We start from the raw sequence: 6,587 nt of genomic DNA, 5'->3' as shown, positions 1-6,587 counted from the left end.
TAAAATAAAAAACAACATAAAATACAATAAAATAAAATAAAAAATAAATTAACAAAATAATAAAAATAAAATAACAAAAACAACAACATAATATAAAATAAGAAAAGATAATATAAAATAAAATAAAAAAAAAAAAAATGCAAAAATAAAAATAAATAAATAAATAAAATACCATCATTACATCATAAAATAAACAACAACATAAAATACAATAAAATATAAATTAAAGTTACATAAAATAAAATATAAAATAATACAATAAAATGTAACATAAAACAAAAATAAAACATTAAATAAAATAAAATTTTAAAATAAAAAGTACAATTTTAAATAAAATACAATAACATATAACATAAAAATAAAATAAAATAAAACTTTTTGAAAATACTTATAGTATAATTTAAAATGTAAATACAAACTTTAAATAAAACATTGATGCATTTACTGAAATGCAATGCAATTTTGCTAGCCAAAGAAAATGTATATTTTTAAATATGTTTTAACTAGCAATCAAAACAAAAATGCTAAAGAAAATTCATAAACAATAAAATCCAACATGAACAATTTTATAGAATATGAACTTAGCTGCAATGTAGCAAATGAACACTTTATTAAAAAAATTATCTGCACTTGCAGATTGCAAATTTAAGTTCACTTCATGAGACTTGGAATATTAAGTAAGATTGTGAGAATGCAGTAGCGATTTTAAATGCATTACTCTGTTTTGTGTTTCTGCCTGAGTTGAGTGTGTTTCTGAAGCTCATCATCAGTTTCCACATCACCGGTTTAATATTCAGCTCCACACGCGTCCATGTCGGTGTGAGGCACATTAGATGCAGATGACGTGCATAATGTTCAAAGCCTTTGACTAGAACTGTGTAATTAAAGAGATTGACTTTTGTTGCAAGTAGCTGGATGCTTTGAGGCTTTTTGTGCTGCAGGCCAGTTCGGCGGGGTCATTAGATGATGTTTTTATTCCTCTTACGCCTTTTCTTTCCATAAACAAATTTGTCATACAGAAACACAGTACAAAAACAGAGTAATCATGTTAGCGCTCAGGGAGGAAATGACTTGTACCAAGCCATTAGTGTTTCAACAAGGCAACACAAGAGAGGGCAGACAGAGAGAAGCGAGAGAGGGAAGGACAGAATGAGAGAGAGAGAGAGAGAAAGAGACACACAATGGGAGAGAGTGAAGGAGATAGAGAGGAGGAGGATACATACAGAGAGCCAAAAAGAAGAACGGTATACACAGGGAAAAAAAAAAGTGAAAGGAGGCAAGAAGCATCTGCAGGAGAGGGGTGTTTAGCTCATGCATAATGCATCACGACTGAATTTGGGGAATAAAGGCTTTTCTAACTAAAAGCTGGAGGCAACAAGAAAAGAATGACTTCACTTGCTTTTTGGCTTGTCTTATCTCATCTCTTCTTTCATTCTTCCTTTTGTTTTCACTCCTGAGCTGTCGGAGGAAGACAGATGCAGCGAGGGCTAATGCATCCCGAAACTACTATTGTCTGCCGAGAGAAAAGGAGAAATAGAAAAGAGTTCAAAAGGAAATTTCTGCCAAGGCCACAGATGATGCATTTTTACTTTTACTGTAAATGTGGGTATGGGAGCTATTTATAAATAAATAAATGAATGAATAAAACTGATTCATGAAACGTAGGACAAAATGCAATAACTTAATGCAATTCACTTTGATTTAAAATATGAGATGATTATTAGAATTTTGTTAAAGAATTATGCCCAAAACTAACAATTCTTTATTTACTCACCCTCATTTTGTTATAAAACATGACATTTTAAAGAATGTTTATAACCAAATAGTTCTGGTTCCCACTGGCTTCCATGGGTACACAGGATGTCAATGGGAACCAATAATATTTGGTTATACACATTCTTCAAAATATACTCTTTTGTGCTCCTCAGAAGAAAGAAAAGGAGGTTTGAAATGACATGAAGAGTAAATATAGAATTTTCAGTTTTAGGGATAACACAAATTAACCATTTCATTAGATATTTTTTTCTTGCCAAAATTATGGCATTATCATTCATACTGCCCTCAGGCCATATTTCATTAATTTATATAGATTAAAATAGACATTAAACATATAAGAATTAAAATACAGACAAAATGAATATTTCTCTATGTGTAATATCTTATTTAAAAGCGCATCTTTTTTAATCAGGGACAATGCAAATTAAAGTAGAAGTCCACTTCCAAAGCAAAGAGTCACATATAATGTACTCACTCCCTTGTCATCCAAGATGTTCATGTCTTTCTTTCTTCAGTCATAAAAGAAATTATGTTTTTTGAGGAAAACATTTCTGCATTTTTCTCCATATAATGGACTGATACGGTGCCCCGATTTTGAACTTCCAAAATGCAGTTTAAATGCGGCTTTAAACGATCCCAAATGCAGTTGTTATTTTAATAAAAATAATACAATTTATATACTTTTTAATATCAAACGCTTGTCTTGTATTACTCTTTGTCTTTTTTTTTTCCGGGTCATGACAGTTAGAGTATGTCGAAAAACTCCCATCTCATGTTCTCCCTCAACTTCAAAATCATCCTATATCACTGTTTTACCTTTTTTGTTAAGGGTGTTTGATCTTCTTTGCATGTTCACTTTGCAAATACTGGGTTGGTACTTCTGCAGCGATGTAGGATGATTTTGAAATTATTTTTGAAGTTGAGGGAGAAAATATGATTGGAGTTTTTCGACATACCATAACTGTCTTGAGCCAGAATACACAGAGTTCAGGGAGAGCATTTGAGATTAAAAAGTATTTAAATTGTTTTTTTTTTTTTAATTAAAATAACCAAAGTTTTTGAAGATAAGACCCCTCTTCCTAGGCTGGGATCATTTACAACCTCATTTGGGATCGTTTGAAGCAGCATTTAAACTGCATTTTGGAAGTTCATAATCGAGGCACCATATCAGTCCATTATATGGGGAAAAAATGCAGAAATGTTTTTCTCAAAAAAACATAACTAAAAATATTATAAAGTAAAAATATTTCAAAATGTTACGGTTGTTGCTGTATTTTGGATCAAATAAATACAGGCTTGGTGAGCAGAAGAGACTACTTAAAAAAACATTACAAATCTTACTGTTCAAAAACTTTTGACTGGTAGATAGAACAATGATGAATGTCTAGATTTATAATCAATATAATAAAATTTTTATATAGTATCTGATCCATATCTGATCCAAAAAAAGTAAGATTCAAAAACAGAAATACATCTAAACATGCACATATATTTTTTACAATTATTTTATATACAGTTTTTTGTCTTTGTTAGTCTTGTTTCGTCCCAGTAGTGAAGAATCAATGATAAATAATTCTCCGTTCTGGGTGTGTGAGCTCTTCCTAAGGAAATATGCCAGCGGTGTCAATTATTAACACTTAAGAAGCATAAATATTCAATGAGCCTGGTGCCCCATTTCAAGACACTGAGCAAACAAACAACAAAATGATGGGGAAAACATAGGCAAATATGCAAATTGAGCTTGTTACATGCATCCTTCTAAATTAATATGAATTTATTCATTTCTCTTCATGACACAAATATTTTCAAAACTGAAAAGGAAAAAATAAACGCGTTTACAATACTAAAAAAAAATGTAAACAGACTATATCAGCAAAAATCAGTTCAGATCAGCATATCGATTCACAAATGTACATTTTTCTTAAACTTGTGGCTCAACCACAGCAAATGATAAAAATAGACATGGACTTTGCCTGACACCACCAAAAGAAAAAAAAAACCCAACAACTATCTCCTAAGTGCTTTCATTTCCTTTAGGTCCTGCTTGCAACCAGAGAGTTTTCAGTGAGCTATTAACTCTCCCTCTCTCTCTTCATCTCCTTCTCTGTCGGCTTGACCCAGTTCTTAAGGGGGAGCTCCAAGCAACTGAGAGGAGTCCAAAGACAGGGCAAAGCATTATAGTCTGGTTTCTCTCTCCTGCATTCTACTGTCTAGTTCTGCACCTTAAGCCCCTTATGTCTTCCTGACCATGTCCTGGCCCGACGTCAACTGTACTTGTGCCATGTTTAGACACAGCCAGAGTGACATTCACACTCTGGTCCTTACAGACTAAGCTGTTTCTCTGCTTCGCCGACATGGCTGTGGGCTGTTCAGCCGGAGCTCCACTGAGACGGCTTCCAGCACTTCTAGGCAAATTATAACTGAGCTCCTGCTGAACCGCCCCAGGACATACAGTCTGGTTCAGGAACAGATTCTGCGTTCTGGTCCTCTGTTGGCCTCAAAAAGTCTGGAGGCTGCGGAAAGCCTGTTGGTTCTGCTTCTGACAACTATAGCTATACAGTGTTTCAGGCGTCATTTTTCCGTCTGTAGGGAATCCCAAACATACTGCACCAGGACGCTGTTGCTAAAAAAAAAGGAGAGCATAAGCAGGTGCAGTATTGGGGAAGCTGCTTTAACCCTGTAAAGCCTGGCATATGAAAAAATAATTATTTAATTATAAGGGCTTCTGCACCAGAGGAACCTTCTTATAGTTCCTAGAACTATTGACGGAAGTTCCCACTTTTTGGCGTGTTTGCACCACAGGAACTAGGAACGATTTAAGGTCTAGGAACTCAGTTTGGAACTAAATTAGCTCCTACTTTAGAGTAGGATCTTAAACAGTTCCATCCACCTTATTTTTCCTGTAACAGTGGGTGCGGCCATTTGTAAATTTTATGGGTCTGGCTTCCAGTCTCATCCGCGTCCAGCTATTTTTAGCTGTACAAAACTGCTCGTTTTGCTGCTTGTTATTATAAATTGGTGTGTCTTACCATATTATTTTAATGTATTATCTTAATTATGAACACACTAGTTTGTAGTGCAAACAGTTTTATGGTTTACTGCATGTAGTTATTCTTCTCATTTTTCCTTATAGAGGGTTTGCACTTTCGTCACAGTTTGGTCAGTTACCCGGATGCACGGCCATACTGGTGATACTTGGATGTAAACAATAGCATGAATTGCGGGGTTAATGTAATACTGAATACACTGTTCTGCTAATTTGTGCTGTCTAAACCACGGAAAAAATGTGTGAAAGCTGCCAAATCATATAGAGAAGGACTTAGTAAGTAGGAAAGGGTGCAATATTTTGACAAACTGAGTTAATAGGTGGTAATACAAGCAGTATTAAGATATTAGCCTAATATTTCACCTACCTGGCCGGAAATGATAAGAACAAAGACGAATGTTGTCAAGATTCTTGTCCTGAATATCCTGGTTCAGTTTCCTCAGACAGTTTCTTCTGTACTGCACTGTTCTCCTTGATTTGTTATAACTTTTGGCAGTCTATAGTACTCAAAATGCTTTTCCTGGTCCAACTGATTAGTACAGCTCAAAACATGACTATAATTTACCATTTTTGGCAGCAATAATCAGCAAAATTAAGCTTGTTTCATTCAGTTCAGTTAATTTATATAGATTAAAATAGACATTAAACATATAAGAATTAAAATACAGACAAAATGAATATTTCTCTATGTGTAATATCTTATTTAAAAGCGCATCTTTTTTAATCAGGGACAATGCAAATTAAAGTAGAAGTCCACTTCCAAAGCAAAGAGTCACATATAATGTACTCACTCCCTTGTCATCCAAGATGTTCATGTCTTTCTTTCTTCAGTCATAAAAGAAATTATGTTTTTTGAGGAAAACATTTCTGCATTTTTTCTCCATATAATGGACTGATACGGTGCCCCGATTTTGAACTTCCAAAATGCAGTTTAAATGCGGCTTTAAACGATCCCAAATGCAGTTGTTATTTTAATAAAAATAATACAATTTATATACTTTTTAATATCAAACGCTTGTCTTGTATTACTCTTTGTCTTTTTTTTTTCCGGGTCATGACAGTTAGAGTATGTCGAAAAACTCCCATCTCATGTTCTCCCTCAACTTCAAAATCATCCTATATCACTGTTTTACCTTTTTTGTTAAGGGTGTTTGATCTTCTTTGCATGTTCACTTTGCAAATACTGGGTTGGTACTTCTGCAGCGATGTAGGATGATTTTGAAATTATTTTTGAAGTTGAGGGAGAAAATATGATTGGAGTTTTTCGACATACCATAACTGTCTTGAGCCAGAATACACAGAGTTCAGGGAGAGCATTTGAGATTAAAAAGTATTTAAATTGTTTTTTTTTTTATTAAAATAACCAAAGTTTTTGAAGATAAGACCCCTCTTCCTAGGCTGGGATCATTTACAACCTCATTTGGGATCGTTTGAAGCAGCATTTAAACTGCATTTTGGAAGTTCATAATCGAGGCACCATATCAGTCCATTATATGGGGAAAAATGCAGAAATGTTTTTCTCAAAAAAACATAACTAAAAATATTATAAAGTAAAAATATTTCAAAATGTTACGGTTGTTGCTGTATTTTGGATCAAATAAATACAGGCTTGGTGAGCAGAAGAGACTACTTAAAAAAACATTACAAATCTTACTGTTCAAAAACTTTTGACTGGTAGATAGAACAATGATGAATGTCTAGATTTATAATCAATATAATAAAATTTTTATATAGTATCTGATCCATATCTGATCCAAAAAAGTAA

This window comes from Labeo rohita, chromosome 5 (genome assembly GCF_022985175.1).
Source record: "Labeo rohita strain BAU-BD-2019 chromosome 5, IGBB_LRoh.1.0, whole genome shotgun sequence".
Classification (NCBI taxonomy): domain Eukaryota; kingdom Metazoa; phylum Chordata; class Actinopteri; order Cypriniformes; family Cyprinidae; genus Labeo; species Labeo rohita.
This window is presented reverse-complemented; position numbering follows the sequence as displayed.